The 19,929-nt window shown below is 47.2% G+C and overlaps 1 long non-coding RNA gene across 1 annotated transcript; it reads left to right on the top strand.

Moving 5' to 3' along the window:
• Positions 1–10,946: 10,946 nt before the first annotated feature.
• Positions 10,947–14,397, top strand: LOC119113743 (uncharacterized). The gene is made up of 3 exons (XR_005095954.1): positions 10,947–11,041; positions 13,354–13,464; positions 14,091–14,397. It is a non-coding gene; the product is annotated as an uncharacterized LOC119113743 (long non-coding RNA).
• The last annotated feature ends 5,532 nt before the right edge of the window (positions 14,398–19,929 follow it).

The following is a 19,929-nucleotide window of genomic DNA, read 5'->3' on the forward strand; positions in this document are numbered from 1 at the left end:
TTACTGGATTGGTTGACAGCATATTGACGTGCTATATTTTGTCACTGCCATTGCGGTATTGGTTTTTTAAAGTATACTGATTTGTGCAACCTCAGGCTATAGGCTCTGTGTAAACTGTTTTACGCGCAACACGTGATAACCGCATATCCTTCTGCATTTTGGAAACAATTTTCGATAGAACTGCATTCTGCAGCTTACGTTGTCAATGTAATTTAGAATCATGTATTTTTTCAAAGAATTAGTGCATAACCTGGGCATTTCTTGTCTGCAGCACGTTAGTAGCACACAATATTTACCGGGCAGATGTTCATGTTTTCGGCACCCTTGCGGAAAGTCTTGACCACACGCTTCCTGTCCGACACCCTAGGTGACACCACTGGCGTGCGCCTGGAGCCATCACGCTTCCGCGTGCCCGGTGAACCAGAGGACTACCCCAGCGACATGAAGGGAGGTCATGCCATACGAACATACCTCCGGACCGAAGGTTCTATTGAAAAGCGAAAAAATAAGAAAAAATTCAGTTAGAAGCGAATAATACCCGTGTCGCAATGCCGGGGGCGCTGGTCGGTGCAGCGTAGACCGCGTGAGAGGGCGAACACTCTCCAACTGCTGCAATCACCTGGGTAGGATTCAGTCGAGAAAAAGTTCGCCACGAGTCAGAACTGAATCAAAGACAACTAAAGGAACAAACAGTGGTGGGAGGTGTTCATGGGTACTGGAAGATGAATCATTGATGCAGTCAGGTTGCAAAGGCTGAAATTAATGCTAGTGCTATAACAAAGCAAACTTCGTAAGATTAATGCTGAGCTAGTAAAGAAAAATAGGCAATCAATGATCATCTAACACGAGATGCACTGTTTGTGAGTTCGCCGATAGACACGTGCAAGGTGCTTGCGGCCGAGATTGCACGTGGCGTAATGGGATTGTGGGTTAACGTCACTAAAAAATTTCGTGGGAAGAAGGAAATAAATTCGTAAGGGTTCTTAGCTTCACAATACTCCAGTTCAAGGTGGACCAACGCTGTGTTGCTGCGGTAGTTTTTTTGCTCGTGGTATCTGTCTCCAACGTGGCGCACTGAAATGTTTTGTGCGTTGTGCAATGTTTTTCTTTGGAAAAGGTTATACACAAAGCTGCTAAAGTATCGAGCTAGTGTTCCGTGAGGGACTTTGGTATGTAGTATGTGCAGACAAGTGTGTTTTTATGAGCTGGCTTTCATTAGCCTGGAACTTGAGGTTTGATCTTAACAACGAGTTAATAGTTAATGAACCACTGCTTTAACAATATGAAATACAATGCCATCAAACATATTTTAATTTCACTTGTCCAAAAGCTGATTGAATGATTTACCCAAAACAACCGAAAACGAAATTAATCTGTATCGTTTTAAAATTTACAAAATTTTTCGTCTTCAACTGACATAACCACTGTATGTTGATACCACGTAATCTAAAAAGCAGATCCAACATGCTTAAGCCCAAAATTTTGGATATAAGCCTTCTCATCGCCGACATCAGTGCCGTATTCTCCTGTACCATAGCTTTCGATATCATCTTCGCCGGCTTTCTGGGCTTCATTCTTTTGAAATTCGGCCTTGGGAGCCTAGATGACCTAAATTAGGCTACCCTCGTCTGAAATTTCTTGACCTCGATTTTTCCCGCTTCACCCTTGCGAGATTCCACTTTCTCAATATCGGAACTCAAAGTCAGCCTTCGGATATTACCATAGCTAGCTGGGAGCGCAGGAGCTGGGTGCTGATCGGCAGCGCGGGAGGCAGCAGCACCGGGCGAATTCCGGCCAAGACCAGCAGCAGCCCCAGGGCCGACCCCAGGACGACCAGCGGCAGCAGCACGGCCGACCCCGGGACGACCAGCGGCAGCTCAGGGCCGACCCCGGACGACCAGGCGGCTCCAGGGCCGACCCCGGGACGACCAGCGGCAGCTGCAGGACCGACCCCAGGACGACCAGTGGGGGTCCAGGGCCGACCCCAGGACGACCACGGCGGGTCCAGGGCCGACCCCGGACGACCAGCGGCAGCTGCAGGACCGACCCCAGGACGACCAGCGGCAGCTCCAGGGCCGACCCTGGGATGACCAGCGCGGGTCCAGGGCCGACCCCGGGACGGACAGCGGCGGGTCCAGGCCGACCCCGGGACGACCAGCGGCGGGTCCAGGGCCGACCCTGGGACGACCAGAGGCAGCTCCAGGGCCGACCCCAGGGGCCGACCCCAGGACGACCAGCGGCAGCTCCAGGGCCGACCCCAGGGCGACCAGCGGTGGGTCCAGGGCCGACCCCGGGAGCGTCATCCATGACGTCTGCAGTAGGTTAACATTGAGCAGTGGGCACGGGCTGGTTTAATTCCGTGCTGATATGCCGTAGGCACCGTGTTCATGTAATACTCATTTTACAAGACATGTTGCGATTGAACCACTATGGGAGGCCTCGTTTCTTACCGTGCAGCTTTGATAACAAAAATAGTGCACTTGAAATGGTCTTATATGCGATAAAAGGAAGCGCTTTCCATCAAATAGTTGTATTGCTAGTGGCCTTGAGGTCAACGCTATTAGGAAGAGAGCTCATTGGTGATAGTAGCTGCCAAAGCCTGCGCAGAGTCCTCAGCCTTTAAGGTTGAGATACAAGCTTTAAACCTCAGCGCATCTAAAAGCTTTGGTAGAGTTCTCCGTAGAACGCCATGTCATAGCTCACATTATGGCATACCTATGCCGTTTAAGGCAAGCCGTATGAAAGACAGTAGAATGATGTGCGTGGCTTCCGCTGTATACAGCTGTATACACATTCTGAGCGACTCTGATGACCCTGTTCTCAGCATATTGCGCTCTTTCCAGTCCTGCGTGGCGTAGTGCTTCTCTTTCGGCAAGTGGCGTTCATGAGGCATAGCTGCGTATTACGAAGCGACGATAATGCTGCAAATGTCAACGAGCATTGTCGACTTGACAGTGGACTGACTTTTACGGCGCGGAGATGATTGACGTTCCCCTCCCGTTCCTGATCCGTGTTGGCCACACTATATAAGGTGAGCAAAAGAAAACCTGGGCATAAGGTGTTGAGTCGTCTGTCGTTACCATGCGTCTGCTACCCTTGGTCGTCGTGTTTTGTCTGGTGCTGGTGGCCGCTGAAGGTGAGTTGCTGGTGATCTTTATATGTTGATTTCACGTTTGCAGGGATATTTGGTCGTTTTTGGTTGGATCGCGATCCATTGCGGCTGTGCTTCCCAGCCGATTAACAGTTTCGTCCCCACTTCACAGTGCGTATATAATTCGCCGTGGGTGAAACAATTGTGTGCAGGCATTGGACACAACGGCACGTATGCTGCCTTTTTTTATGTGTTAAATCGATAAGTACATCGTACAGCATTTCGTGACCTTTGTATTCTGCCCGAGGCCATCCACTCAGCCTCAATGTATTGCAACAGACTGATCTAGACATTAGTTGTGATAGCTTACTTTCAATTGAAGCTGCACAATGGTTGTTTCATCCGAACTCGGCTCCAGATTTACATCCGAGCTCAGCTCCAGATTTACGTCCGAACTCGGTCCAGATTTACATCCGAAACTCGGTTAAAAAAATTTGCATCCGAACTCGGTTCCAATTTGCATCCGAACTCGACTCCAAATTAACATCCGAACTCGGCTCCAGATTTACGGTCCAAACTCTACTCCAGATTTACATCCGAACTCGACTCCAAATTTACATCCAAACTCGGCTCCTACATCCACACTCAGCTCCAGATTTACAATCCGAATTTGGCTCCAGATTTACATACAAACTCGGTTCCAGATTTACAATCCGAACACAGCTCCAGATTTACATCCGAACTCGGCTCCAGATTTACATCCGAACTCGATTCCAGTCCAGAGTTGCTCAATTCAGATTCGTTGTCCCCGGTCCCGTGATGCTGTGAAATGGCCTGCTTGTTGATGTATTCTTTCAGTGGAAGAGGAAAGTATGTCTTGACTCGAAAGACACTTCAGATCTTTAGCCTGGCCGCCAAGCCGCAAAATTCCTTCGTCATCGATGAAGAGGCTGAGCTAACTGACGGAGCTCCGTCCGCAAGGCCTTTTGCTTGAGCGACTTGCTGATGTTTCGTCTTGTCTTTTTGCTTTATTAATTTCAAACGGAGGAGTCTTCCTGTGCAACGCCAACCCATACATTTTTCGGCTTACACAAAAATGCTCTGGTTTGCGATCAGTTCCTAAATTCTTTGTTGGTGCAGCGTTGCTGCTTGCGCTCTGATATTGCTCTTCGCGGAGTACAACCTAGGCAGTCACCTAGGCACTCGCTGCAAACAAACCGGCACACCTAGGCAGTCATTACAAACAAACCGACACATCTAGGCAGTCGCTACCAACAAAACCCGCGCCACCTAGGCAATCATCACAAACAAACCGACACACCTAGGCAGTCAATGCCAACAAACCGGCACACTTATGCAGTCGCTACAAATAAACCGGCATACCTAGGCAGTCGCTACCAACAAGCCGGCACACCTAGGCAGTTGCTACCAACAAACCGGCACGCCCAGGCAGTCGCTTAGGTGGTCACTACAAACAATCCGAACATCCAAGCAGTCGCCACAAACAAACCGGCATTTTTAGGCATTTACTATAAGCAAACCGGCACATGTAGGCGGTCACTAGGAACAAATCAGTGGAAAGCTCCGCATGATGCTCGACGTATCTATTACACATATGCCTATATCTTTATAGCGAAACGCAGTCGGTGATCAAGATATTGTTAGGATCGTAGGGACATTTGGTGCTACATGATTGCCAACACGAATGTTTGAAGAGAATGCTCCATACTTGAATATAATGAGGTAGGCATCACGTGTAACGAAACACGACCTCTTGTTACTAAAAGCTCACATTTGGTGGAAAGTGGAAAATTGTGGTCTGGAAAACAACATCTACCATTTAGTAAATTTGCTCCACAATGCGCCTTTCTTTGATTGCGTCGTGAAAACGCCTCTAAAACATCAGAGTCGCTGCCAGACTGGCTGTATCAGAATTACCACTGTTGCGGATGGGAGGACTCACTTACAAGAGAACCATGCGTAGCATGGATAACACGGAGTAAACAACCGATATGACAATATCCATACAGCTCTGAAATTAGATAGCTTTAAAAGTATTGATACTCCCCTCTCTCCACAACCCCAGTTTGCTTTCCAAGAGAACGCCATCGCACGATTTCCGATAACACGTGCAAGGATAGCAATTACAGTTGTGCAGGAATGCGGTCCGTGCCACTGAAGATGCCTGATTCACTTGCAGAAATATAAAAAACCGAGAGGTGTTGTTCTATGCCTCATACAATGTTTCGACGGGAGGCAAACTGAGCAGAAGATGTTGAAAACATCCGTTCATACAGTCACCTAACTGCAATTTTTTGGAACTATATCGAATTGTGATTGACGTCACAGCTTGAAGCGAGTTTTTGACGACGGTCAAAAATTATATGCCCTGGTATGCATAAAAATGCAAGCATAACAAGCTCAACTCTCAGGCACCAGCATTCAGATTTCAACGACTGTTGTACAGATACACCAGTATTTGTAGGCGGTGTTGGGAAGTGAGAGAGGCTAGAACAGTGGAAAGACACAGTTTTCCGGAAACTTGTTGGTCATGCCTTGAAAAACGGGGAACTATGGGCATTATGAATTACGGTCATTACCAAGCCCCCCCCCCCCCCTTCAACACCTCAGATCACCGGCCCCTTTTCCATGGGTGAAACCCTAGTGACAGTTAAGTTCTAAAGCGTCACAAGTGTGACTGGTTCAAACGGTGACAAGACGTGACCGATGGACGCGTTCCAGGTGCCCGCTGCGCGCCGCTTCGGGCAGGCGTGTGGGCTCTTCAAGAGGAATGTCTGCCGCTGGTGCCCTGGCCGCAGGAGCGGTCTCTGCTGGCCTTCCTGGCGACACACGAAGTATGTCCCTGCTGTTGCCACTTGGTGCTGAGCGAGCGTGTTGCCATGGCGACGTTGTAGCTTTGCACGTCATGATGCGTCAGCTATAGCAGACGGTCGTCAGTAAGAAACCCGTGTATGAAACCGCCAGGCATTTCCTCACGTGTTATGCACTTCATATTTTTTCGAAAGCTTCATTTTGTGATCCTGTGAAGCATTATCTTGTGAAGCTTTACTTCGATCATCGTGCGCTTTTTTGGTACGATGATTTTAGTACACATTTGCACTAAGGTTTTGTCTAAATCATAGCTATTTTAGACGAAAGTCCTGAATGTACGTCGTACTCTCTGGGTAGTTGTATGAAGTGTACCGATGAAACGTCTATGGCCTTACAGTAAACAGAGCTTGACCTGGACTGTAAGCTATTTCGTGTATTGGCCGTTCCGGTCGTTTATTATTGGTCGTTTCATCGGTCGTTTATTGGCCGCGTAGTTTGAAATCTGTTAAGTGCATTGCGTGGTTCTGTTCAGTTTTTCGTGGTTGCGCTTCTGCGTATCCTGCCATACATTACGGTATTTTCTGTTGAAACCATAGAACGACTGTCATAAGTGATTCATATTTCTAGTCAGTCGAATCAATATTCGTAGAGTTGCGCAGTGTATGCATGAGTATAAAGTATATATGCACGCATACGTGGCTCAACTCAAGGATATTTCTTCGATACACCTACACAAGCATGCTATCGTATCTACACCACGTATGATATGTATATGCCTTCACCACGATACGTATGCAGACAACTCACTCACGTCAGCGCACGCCCCATTTCAGAGGAATGCCAAGCTAAATGCCACAAACCGAAAATTTGCACCACAAGAAGGGATACTTGCCACAAGGGCTGGTGCTGCATTGGGTGAAACAGGACAACATCGCGAGACGAGGTCAACTGCATCACCGACCGCCGGTGCTGCCGTCGACAGAAGATGACTGGTGTTTGAGGCACCCAGTGACTGTCAGGGCGGGACATCCCCATTTTCAAATTCGTGGCCTTCTTGCAAGCCCGTGTAGAATCCTTGACATGCCTGCATGTCGGAATTACATTCGGCGGCTTTTTATAAGGTTTTGTACGAAATGCAATAATGGAGCCGTCTGCTGCTTTTCTGGTGATTTCCGGCTGTTTAACCCCCACTCTGACAGAGGTGGGGAGGTCGAAGCGACCCTCTAAAGTTTTTAGAGATTGCACAGCACGTTGGGCGTGATTACACAACGTGCTGGGCGTGATTGCACAAGCAGTGCCTCTCCTGCATCGTGTGCAAATCCCGCCCAACTCTTCAGTTAGGTAGATAGGGGAGCATCTTTTGCGCGGCAGTATTTTGACTCCACAAAAGGTGGCCCCAGCATTTCTGATTTCGGAACAGGGGCAAGATTTAGGAGCGACTACACGCCTATCTGCGAACCTGCGCGTGCGGCGGGCGGCGACCGATTGATGTCGCGAAACGTGCGCGACGGGCTCGACATTAATGTCACTGAAGCGGATGCGGTGCGTCGCCAGATATTGATGATGAAAACTATACGGCATTGCACTAGAATTGGACAATGAACGCGCTTGATTAGGGACGATGTGTCTCTACACCTGCAAAACCTCGTATGTATGAGGATGTAAAGCTGAAAAGTGAGATTTTGGGGGCAAATTTTGCTCCTGGTGCAGAACGGGGTCAATTTTTACCTAGCGACATACAAATCGCTACCAATCGCGAGATTTCTCTAAGGCCAGCTCCCTGAATTTTTCCGCTGAGTCCATATCTGTCTTAATTTGGTAACGCTAGGGGGGGGGGGGGGCAGGGGCGCATTGATTCCCCTTCCAGTCCGCGCCATGAAAACAGCGAATGAAGAAGGTTAACCTGTGCCACGGTCGGTAATCACTTTGACCCTCTCGTCACCAGAGAGTGGTTTCGCAGGCAATACAAGTTTTGAATTTAGGGGTACAAGCAAATCCTGTTGACCTAGGGTCAGGTATGAAGGTCAAAACGAGGTCCAACACAACTTGTTTGTTTGCTCCAGAGCCTGCTGTATGATATACTTTCTGCTGCTAACTTCGAGTTTATTGATGGACGGGACTGCACCAAGAATCTTCAACGGACTTTTTATAGGTCAGGCAAGGTTGGTGACCTAAAATAACCCAGATCAACATTGTTTTTCTATACCGCCTAGCTAATGATTTTGCACACCGCCGCCTATGTGAGGCAATATTAATGGCATTATTCCGTGCGTAGAACAAACATTCATGTGTGTTAATTGCAGCAAATAAATAGCTAGCTCTGACGTACGTAATCTCAGTAATGTTGCCTTGAGGCATGCCGCATGATTGTGTGTGTGTGTGTGTGTGTAATGGTGGGTGGTGTGGGTGTGGTGTGTGTGTGGTGTGTGTGTGGTGGTGTGTGTGTGTGTGTGTGGTGTGGTGGTGTGTGGTGTGTGTTGTGTGTGTGTGTGTGTGTGTGTGTGTGTGGTGTGTGTGTGTGTGGTGTGTGTGTGGGTTGTGTGTGTGGTGTGTGTGTGTGGGTGGTGTGTGTGTGTGTGTGGTGTGTGTGTGTGTGTGTGTGTGTGTGTGTGTGTGTGTGTGTGTGTGTGTGTGTCGTTTGCGTTTTCAGCCTGTGGGGCGAAGATTCCGAACGTGCTGCGATTCTATATTGAGGTCTGCATTGTCTTCAACTGTTGCTCAAATGTATTTTAAACTTTGTTTTTATGCGCTATACTCCATTACTACGAGTAGATGTACCAAGGGCTCTGCTATTCATGTGCACGATCTTCGTAAACGTCCGTCCCCAATGTGCTCATTTAACACGCGCCCGGGTGACCGGTTGAATATGATCGCTCGTGGGGGGTCAATTAGAAAAGCCCCACTAATATCTTTAAAAATAAGAGACCTGGAAGTATCAAATTCATGGCGTAGAATGGCCTTGATGTGGCCTCAGTTGCGTCAAAATTTGAAGTTTTTAGGACATGGCTGTCGGGTAAAATAAAGTAAATAAAGTCAAGCTCTCTACATTAGTGTCCGAAGTGCCCTCAGACCTCCTCATGCAGCCGCCTCGAATCTGGATACCTGCTCTCACCAAAAGGTCACTGGTGTTTACTCAAGGTCAGTGACGGTGTTTGAGCTTCAGGTCATGGCGACAAAAAGCCTATGAGCTTGTTTTGCTTTTCGCACTTAAGTAAGCAGCAAACATTACTTTAGTGCTAACTTGTTTAGTGCATTTGTGAGAAACATTAAACATATAGATGAGGCAGTATTAATAGCCCTTTTCCATGCAGAAAACACAGGAGAAGGGAGAGATGTGTGATTTTTCGGCTACATCCCTTCATCGAAACGAATATCAGTAGCAAATTGCAAATTGATACCAATCCTACTGGATTTTTTCAGATTAAAAAAAAAACAGCGAGCCACAGTTTTCACAGGGTACCAATGTTCAGGCGATTAAAGAAGGAGCAATTGCCACCCATTTCTATGGTGCAGTGCACGTTAACTAAGGCATTGAAATGTGCAAAAATACTGTGGCATTAAAGCGAATTAAGTTAACAGGTCATCACGAATAACACATTATTCATGCACGCAAAGCGATTTCAGTGACCGCTCGCATATTTTTGTTCTTCTGCTGATGCCTGGTACTGGCCACCGAAAACCGTGGACTTAGCCGTCTGTGTTTCGGCAGCAGTGCTGTGTACTGGCCGTTAGGGCAAGGTAACCCGGAATCCTGGGATGCTCGTGTGGCTCGGGCGTTGTTCGTGGTGCCCAATTATCGTGGTGCATAATTTTTTATAATAAAAACACTCGGCATATGTCGCCACGGCCTTCCGCCTCCGCCGCCCGTGTCTCGTGCAGCCCTCAGCATAGAGCCGTGGTTAAAGGTTAGGATGTGTGCACTCTAATTCTTCATTACTTTTGGCTTCTTCTAGTGACAGTCTCTGCACGATGCAGAGCATTCCGCGAATTCGTGTTTGTGGTTTACGAGTGCAATATTTTATTTAACCTCGCACAACCACTCTTACCCGTAATCATAAGCAACGTTTGAAACGTCGAATACTTGTCGGTATCACCCATATTTGCTCTACAACGTTGTTCAGGCTGCGCCTGCTGATATATTGAAGTTCGATAACTTTATGTCGTCGGTCGACATCGGTCATCTATAACTCAACAGTTGACGCTATGCCCGACGCGTGTGCAGATATATGAAATCGCTTAAAAAGGCTGGATGACGACCAGGACAAGGACACGGTAAAACGAAAAGGAAAGGGAAGCCAGTAGCCAGGGATGCAGTTTTGCCGGACCGTTTTGATGGGCTCAGCCACCTGGATTCTACTGGCATGTTATGTTGTGTCAATAAGCCGTTCTGGTATAAATGTACGTTTGGCTGCATTCCGTGCTTTTTCACTGTGTGTGTGCGTGCTCGCTTGCGCGCGTGCGTGTGGTGCGTGCGCGCAGTGCGTGCGTGTGTGTGAGTGCGCGCGTGCATGCATGCGTGTGTGCACTGTGTGTACATATAGAAAACTTACGTTAACATCCGATATGGATGCAATTATAGGAATGCCGAGCATCGACACCCGGCCGCGATGAATCTGCTGCGGAAGGATTACACAGAATACCGTGCGAGCATTGTCGCTTTATCTTACAACGTGTTATCGGCATCGATCCACCAATTGTTCTTCAAGTGCTGTTTGACATCCGAAAATAAGACCTGTGACGGAAAGCACCGCTTTTGACAGCGAGCTTCATGTCTGGCTCACGTAGCTTTGAAATTTCTCGGGAAACCGTGTCGTCCGTTGTTCTCCGCGGCTGGGCTGAGAGACGCAGCAGTCCGCTGTCTGGTGTGGTGAGGCCCGTAAACAACAACTGCAGGTGATGTCACCACATCGCTGCAAATGTCATGAAGCATTGAGAACTGCATCGTTTTCTGACATTTGGACGCGGCTGAATGATTGACACCCCTCCTCTTTCACCCCATGTTTGTCACTATATAAGGTGATCGAGGTTGGTTCGGCCATAAGGTGTCTAGCCTCTCACTGGTCATGCGTTTGTTACCCTTGATTGTCGTGTTCTGTTTGGTGCTTGTCACCGTTGAAGGTGAGCCTCTGGCTACGTAACCGGCGCTTAGGTGGCTATCTTTCGTTCGGGTGGGGGTGGGGGTCAATTTCACCCTCGAGATCTCAGAAACCAAGAAAGTTAGAAACACCAAATTTATAGGGTAGCCTGGCTGGTATGTAAAACCACTTGTGTCAAGAGCCGATGTTCCCTGACAATAAATGACCTTTGGGTCAAATAGAGTCGAACAAGGTCAGGCTCCAGATTGGCGTCCAAAGTGCTCTCAAACCTCCCCATGTAATCGCCTTGAAACTAGATAACTGTTCTAAGCAAAAGGTAATTATAGTTCACTCAAGGCCAATGGCTTATTTCTTTTGGAAAGTCGTGGCGACCAAAATCCCGCAAAATTGCTTTTATTTTGCATTGGAAACAATGTCAAGGATCATGCTAGGTGCATGTTTCTAAAAAGAAATGTTGACTTGGGTCATTTTAGGTCAGTGCCCTTCTCTGACCTCTGAGAAGCCATTAGAAGATGTCGATTGCGTTCCTAGTCAGTCACAATTTCGGAATAAGCACCCGAAACCGCCCTATTCAGTAAACTCTCGAATAAAAGGCCCGTTGTTTTGATCTTCATATGACCTCTACGCCCATCCCTATGCCAATGGAATCGGATGTAATCCTAACTTAATCTTTTAAGCACGTAATAAACTATTTTAATCATGTACGGCCTCGTGTAATACTTTGTTGTTGCATCAGATGCATAATTTTTATGTCAAAAGATCCGCTGTTCAATTGTTCTTAGCTATGCAATCTTTGGCGCCGCTACGCCGCACCAATCTAAAATTGTTCCGTAAAAAACTTTGGGGAGTAAAACTGACCCCCGACAGGCTGCGCATTAATTCTTGTCAGCGTTATTTCATTTTCTTCAGTCGGACTGCAAACCATGATGACTATATTTTGCCAGTTGATCGTTTGCAGTAACAAAAAGTCAATATATAAATGCTTCTATAAAGTTTTTCCAAATCAAACATACTAAATGTCAAGTTCCTGCGGTAGTTCACAAAACTACATCCCTGTAGACAACATCCCTGGAGCACGTTTCCGACGATAATTTTGCGTCCTCTGTCGCTTTTTTGTCATATGTCAACAACCTGACCTCAAGAAAAACGTCATAGATCACAAACCCTCAAGGTTGATATACTCAAGGTTTTGTAAGCTGCGTACAAATAATATAACTAGCTACCTAAAATTTCAGCACCGTACTCGAAACGCCCAGAAACTATTGAAACCTGAACCTGAACCAGAACCAGAACCTGGAAAATATGGGTGGGGCTCTGAGTCACACTTCCCTTCATAGCACGAGGGTTAAGAAGCCCTCAAAGGGGGGGGGGGTTCAATTTGCCCGGGCCGGAGATTTTTGCAAAATTATTTTCGGATGGCCTAGCAAGACGCCGCCAAATTTTGCATACCTGAAAGCAATTGAATATCAAATCTTTTTGTATAAAAAATCATTTGTACCTTGCAAGGCTGTGACCTGTGGCAGGTCAAAGTCAGGCTATGGCAGTCAGTGAAGGCATTTTCTAGGGTTCGTTCAATCTAATGCGACAACGGAGTGTTACACAGAGCCATACATATCTGAGATAGTTTTTGAGACAAGTGAGCATTCGAACTTAGAATTGTAACCTGATCTATACAAATTCCATTGACCGAGGGTCAGGTATGACAGTCAAATCAAAGTCAAAACCAACCTGCTTTTTTACTGGAGAGCTTGTTTTTTTAGAATGGTTTCTGGTATTCGTTTTAAATATATGGTAGCAGGGACGGCAACAGACTTCTTCCATGGGCTTTTTAGATGTCAAAGTAGGACACTAACATGAATAGACCCAGATCACCCTTTCTTTTTAGCAACGTACTACCTAACTTATTTGTTAATGCTTATTAGAATTAAAGAATGAACACAATCTCGTAAGCTATTGGTTACTTTTACCTCCTGAAGGTAAAAAACGCCACTGAGTTAAAAATGAACGCCAGTAGCCTTTTTCTTTGAACAACTATTCAGGTGCAAGGCAGTTACATGAGAAGGTTTGGGGACACACAGAGCACCAGTGCTGAGTTTGACCTTCTTGTTTCACCTTATTTGTCCCGAAGATCATGAACTATGGACATCACATTTTCACAAGTGATCTCGCATACAGACCAAGCCACCGCGTAAATTTGGTGTCTCTAGGTCTCTCAGACTTAAAGATTTGGGGGAGGGTGAAACTGATCCCCACCAGTGAGCGAGGGGAATTAAAGCGTCAAAGGTATGGCTGTTTTTACCCGTGACGAAAGGTAACCACTCGATGCTCTTTCAGGCGGCCGCTGTCGCTACTTCGGGCAGGCGTGTGGGCGTTGGAAGAGGGACGTCTGCCGATGGTGCGACGCATCCCACAAGCGCCTTTGCTGCCTTTGGGGAGACACGAAACGTACGTGCCAGCCGTTGGCGCGCTGGATGAACGGGTTGCCACGATGCTGCGATGGCAGCCTCGCGCGCCACGCCGCCCCTAGTTTGGCAGTCGTGCTGTCCGTGGGATACTTGTCAGTGGTTTGTCATGCATAGACTCACAAGCTCGCTCATCGGGCCTTTCCTCACGAAATGCGTGGGTTTTCTTTGGGGTTAATGTTGTGCTTCAAGCATTGTACATGCGTGGGTGTAATACTCCTGGTACTTGTAGGCAAACTGATGCACGTCGTGTCCTTTGTCTTGAGGTATGTCCTAGTTGCCTTGAAGTTTTAAGCATGTGCTCAGATTACTAGCCTCGGCTGGCAGTCCTGCATGGGCTGGGTGAGTTCTTCATTGTTGCATTGCTGAGCTGTCCATCGTTCAGGACTGCATCGTCTTGTTTCAGCTATAGGACGATTTTTTAAATGAGAAATATTCCTAATTGAGACACGTTGCATGCCTTGGAGTTTAAATACCCACCCCCAAACCCTCCCACCACAGCAATAAAACCAAACCAAACAATACCGAGCAAATACTGAGTCATGGCATAGTGTAACCAGTACATCAGCAGTGTTATCAGACAGCCTTATCAGTATATTGTCATTTCAGATGAATGCAGGGCAAAATGTCACCGGCCGAGATTCTGCACCACGCTTCGGCAAACCTGTTACAAGGGCTGGTGCTGCTACCCTTGCAGAGGAAAATATTGCAAAAAAGGTTAAATGCCCCGCCGACCTCCCGCGTGCCGCTGTGATCAGGAAATGGAAGATGACTGAAGTGTCGAAGACTGGAAGCACCATTCTTGATGTTCTCAATATCTTTGCACTCTGTCCATTTGGATTTTTTGCACACGTTAATGGATAACTGTCGGTCGGATCACTTCATCAAGCCTGTGTTCAATAAATCTTTAGGTTATGTTTTTGTTTTATTTACAAATCCTACAGCTGACGGCTGCATGGCCCATCCCCTTCGTGGCAGCGCGAGTGGACGCTGGCTGGCGCCATCTCGATTCTGCGGAAGCCCAAACAACGGCATGCTTATTAACCTCCGGTAGTCTGGAAAGGAAACTTGATTTTCTGCATTCTGTCATCCCGAGCCGTCAGTGACTGAGGTGACTGCAGTCAGCTCAGTCACTCGCAGAGCCAGTCAGTTGCAGAGTGACTGATGTCAGATAAAACGACCGGTGAGCTGAAGTGGTGTGATGGAGCAAATGTCCGTGAATTGCGGTGGTCGAGGTCTTGACAGGTCATAAAATGACCTCAGATGATCAAACCGGGCATGAAGGCAGTGGACTTGAGCTACCATTGTCGACCATTTGTATTACACAAGTGACTTCAAAAGGCTAAGAGCCTACCGTGGCATAACGATATCATGAAACGTGCATCGCTTGAAGGAGAACTTGGCCCACGACGTAATAAGCTGTCACCGGCCGCTTAGAACGTCGAGGCCTTTTTGAAAATTGCCGCATAGTGAGGTCATTGTTCTGATATTGTTCCGGGATTTTAGGACCAACTCAAAACAGGTGTCTGGCGTCAAAAGCGACGGTGATGGCGTGACGGAGACCCTAAATTAATTAAATGTTTCAATTATGCCTTTGCTGGCAAATTCGTCGGTTCGATGTTTACCAACGTGCCAGTTGCATCATTTCACGATGCCAACAGTTTCAGAGAGTTTTCTGTAGCTTATCAGCCCGTCCCTGGCATACTGCAAACTATAAAATGTTCACAAAACAGACGTTCACGTTCACAGAACCAGCCGAGCTCAGTGCGAGCTCGTACTGGAGGTGTGCGGTGAGGAATTTACAGTCACTTGCCATGGCTAAAGGTACTTCCCAAAAAAAGAGAAATTTTAGACAAGCGCGAAGCGTGCAAATATCATTCTCGTGTACTAAAAAAGTGCGAGAGAGACCCCCACAATGATCGGCATGCTTTCCTCTCCGCTATTCGATCGCCGTTCTTGAACGCGTTACGCATGGTCAGCTTCTGCGCCACGTGTCGTCCGTGACGGCTTCGGCGCAGTGTGGGTTCCTGACGACGCGCTTTAGTGACAAGAAGAACCTGCCTTTGGTGGCGCGAAGAACCCGCCTCTGGTGACACGAAAACCTGTCTCTGATGACACGAGAACCTATCTCTGGTGGCACAAAGAGCCTGCCTCTGCTGACACGAAGAACGTGCCTCTGGTAACAAAAACGGTCTGACTCTACTGACACGACGAACCTGCCTCTGGTGATAGGAAGAACCCGCCTCTGGTGACACGAAGAATCCACCTCTGGCGACACGAAGAACCCGCCTCCGGTGACCACAGAGGCAGATGAGGCAGGTGGCCCGGAAGGGTCACGCGGTCGGAACGACAAGCTGGCTCCGCGATTGGCTCGGATGGGGCCTGATTTTCCGAAGAGGTACACGGCTCGCCTGCAACCTCGCTCAGCCTGACCCCGGGGATTTTCCGCTGAGACCACGTCAAGTCTGAGAGCTACAGAACAAACCTCAGCACCACATGCCAACTGGAAGAACGCTGTGGAGTCCGCAATGCGCGAGATCACGCCGCAGCGCTCTAGAAGCAGTGGCGCACACGTCGTGCTTCCGTGTATCTAGATCGCAGGTGGCCACTTGGAAGATGTTCTGTGTAGCGACGAATATAAATGGGACAGATCTGTGTGTTTATGCATGCATAATTATATGCATATATGCATATATATATATATATATATATATATATATATATATATATATATATATATACATATATAAACATAGATCACTTTTCATCTGTTATTTAACTATTTTTAAATGTATGTGCATATATATATATATATATATGTAGTTAAATATCCAGCGTAGTTAACACGCCATAAAGCAACGAGGGTACGTGTAGTGTTTCATCTCTCTGCCGTCCCAGCTCCGCATAGTCCGCTGGCCATCCGACGTGGATTGCCTTCCCGAACAGGGCTCAAAGCGAATCGGACCTCTTTGACACGCGTCGCCAGTCCAGCCTCTCTGTCGCCCACACCACGCCCGTCCGGCGTCCGTTCGTGTGGCGCCGCAGGCTATGACCTCGGGACCCCGGCCGCGCCAACTGCCGCGGCTCATCGCGAGCAGCCCCTGTCGGGCGCGGGGGCGGACTGGACGCGGCACTTACGTGTGCATTACTTACAACTAACTTTGCACGCTTCCACTATTGTTATTGAAACACACGTTGGCAATTCGATTGTCTTTCGTGTTGCTGGGCACATGCATAAATATTTTGCAAGCTATGTAAAAGGATTGTGCCGATTATCTTCATACGTTGTGCGTCATAATGGATATGCTGCCACACACGATGAGCATGTACTGCGCTGTGGCGGTGAGAGCATCACGCCACGACAGGTGATAGACGATATGCAGGAATGGGGGCACGCACATGATTCAGAAAATACTGCATTATAGCTGCAACCTTATGTGACTTCGTGTGGCGAGTCAAGTCACACATGCCAGTTTGCTACATCAGGCTTTGGTAATGAACAGGCGTGAGCATTAGCGAATCGCGATGGATGTTTTGGTAATGCGGGAAGTCCAGGTCCATGCGTAAGCCTGCAGGCCAAGTCGTTTCTTACGTACACTTTCAAAGGTAATCGATACTAGTTCTTTATACTTACGGGCTTTCCTCGTCACCTATGCAGTGACAGTTCTACCTTGGCATGCGGTTTTGAGTTGACATGGCTATTTTCGTGGCGATTCCCTGACACTCACAGCCAAGATATGCAATCAGATATCATATCCTCTTGTGTCTGAGCTTGATGCCAGTGAACTTGCTCAGTCTTTCACGCGCCTCCAATGGGAAAGTCATGTATGAGGTCATAGAGACGTCACGCAAACACCCAACTTCATTGGCTGTGTTGTGCTGATGGTCAACAACTATGGCCACTTCAACATTGGTGTTTGTATTAATACAGTATGAAGTGTCCCACCGACAAAATCCAATTGGTTAACACGCAGATCGTGCTGCTGTTTGTATGCAGGGGTGGTAAACGTGCTCAATTGTGGAAAATAAAATCGGCGACAAAAAGTGCTGTTTTCACGTGAAGCTGGGCGCCAAAAATTGCCTTTGACCGACGGTTTTGGTGACGGTCACGACATGACATTACAGCGCGCATTTTACAATATTACATGAGCTTTATTGGTAACGCATTTATCTCACAACGCCAGCAAGCCTTTCTCTAAATACCCTTTACCGTACCCTACGGCCCCATGGTATGTTTCGTATATTTCGTATATATATATATATATATATATATATATATATATATATATATATATAACGTCCTCCGCTTACCTCTGAAGCTACGGCTCAGGCACCCACAAACAACAATTCTAGATAGACGTGGGCTTTTAACTCTATTATATTAAAAAGTTGACGATTAGCTACGTTCTTCTTGCCAGTCAGCTTCTCACGACATGAACACAACTGACAACAGCCCACAGCCTTGCACTGAATCCAATGACCGTAAATGTAAAAGTAAGTGATTGTTTGTTGTTGTTTTTTATAAGCGTGACAAAAATATGAAGCAACCGGTATTCGCTTTCCTCAAACAGCTCTATGACTCCATCTTTCCCTGACCTCGATGCGTCCTTCTTCCAGCATGCCCCCACTACATCTTGCTAACCATTTGTGCAACCGCGTTCACCTCAATCTGAGCCCAACCCTGAACCAAATATATTGCTCCTTCTTTTTTCACGCAGCCTAGAAACTTTGTTTAAACCTGAATATACCAATGGCCATGGCGCATTAAAGCACGCCCACCAGGCAACACACGTCGCGTCGGGCTTGGAGAAAGCATAAGGTATGGTGGAGACCATGACGATGGTTTAGGTGGGGCTCGAAGCGCATAAGTGGTTTCCATAAGAGATGTGGTCTCGAGGAGGCCCGCATGTTTGGCGATATCCCCCAGTGCTACCCGCCAACGGTTTGAATTTTGTCATGCCCTGAGTTGTCTTGGCTGTCGAGGGTCCTTCGCCGCTTTCTTTCGCGGTCAAGGATAAGAAATCCAGTCGTAGATGAAGCTTAAACACGAGGCCACAACAAGTTCCGGGGGTAAAAGACTGCCTTTGTGATCGAACTGTCGCATCGTGTTGTCTGCCTTCTCCGTAACAGTTATCCTGGCATTAGTTAAATGCCACTGTAGAAGTGAACGTTTCGGTTGTGTGCAACGTTTTGCAAAGTGCGGTTATCAAAGAGGTTTTGGCGATACGCCAGTTGCTGGTTACGCTGCTGGGTATAGATGTTCTTGCCATTTCTTGGCATAGGGTGTTGCGTTACGCTCCTGGCGACAATTTTGTCCGTAGAAATTCGGTCGACGGCAAAAATACACTTTTGTCAGCCCTGTCCAACTTTTCTAGAGCATTATCAAGTTGAGAGCTGATGGAAATTTACTGTGTTCTACTACCTCAACTCTCCATCAGCACAAAAGCTCTTATCCAAACTCTTGTCAGGACACGGAGGAACCTAGCACGTTTCTGTTTCAGCTCCGTAACGGACATTGTGATTGGATGACAGGCGTGTAGCAGAGCGCGGAAACAATTAAAAAAGTAACCATAGTGCACTTTACCTTTAAACTTCAATGCCAGAATGGTGTGTTTTAAGGAATGTTTCATTTAGCACGGAGAAATGGAATCCGACTCGGCCGTACTGCCGCACCGCCAGCCCCCACCAAGGCCCTGCGACAGACTGTTGTCAACCGGCGTACACAACTGACACAACATGGTTCCCAGCAAATTGGCCAATACGACAGCACTGGCTGAAGTGACCATACCATTAGACCTGTGATCCATGAGCCAAACATATTTCGACAGCGATCCATAGCGACATAGGACATTACCATAACAATCCATAATTTGACAGCAATCCATAGCCAAAAACCTTCAAAACCGACTGAGAATCTAGATCTTTATCGTGAATTTTAAACATGCACGCGCACTTTACAAGCTTGCATCACAACTTGGCCAGTATGTGCTGCGTCGAATGTGGAAGTAAGTGACAACTTAAACTGGTTCATGAGAAATAATTGGTTCATGGTACGAGGAAGAAAAAAGGTGGATACAGGTCTAAAAAACTTTTAAACTGTCATCCACGACGGACAAAAAACTTTGAGACATCCGCATTTTCTCTTATACGCTTGTTTCTGCGACAAACACAAAACTGCCGCAAAGCGGAACAAGCATACCGACATATGGACCCACAATGCAAGACATCTTAATGTGACAGCGAACTCATCAGTATATATCACTTAACATACTGCATAACGAATCATCCTTATGCATTTAGAATCAGACGAACCATGCTAGCAAGGCATATATCTAAGTGCTTAAACAACGTTCTTAATTTGTCTGATTCGGCTCGACCGGACCTACATTGGCTCTGCATGAAAACCACAGCCATGGTATGCCATGAATACCACATCCTGGCTACCGAA

Source organism: Pollicipes pollicipes, unplaced genomic scaffold, assembly GCF_011947565.3.
Source record: "Pollicipes pollicipes isolate AB1234 unplaced genomic scaffold, Ppol_2.1 Scaffold_7262;HRSCAF=8765_pilon_pilon_pilon, whole genome shotgun sequence".
In the NCBI taxonomy this organism is placed as follows: domain Eukaryota; kingdom Metazoa; phylum Arthropoda; class Thecostraca; order Pollicipedomorpha; family Pollicipedidae; genus Pollicipes; species Pollicipes pollicipes.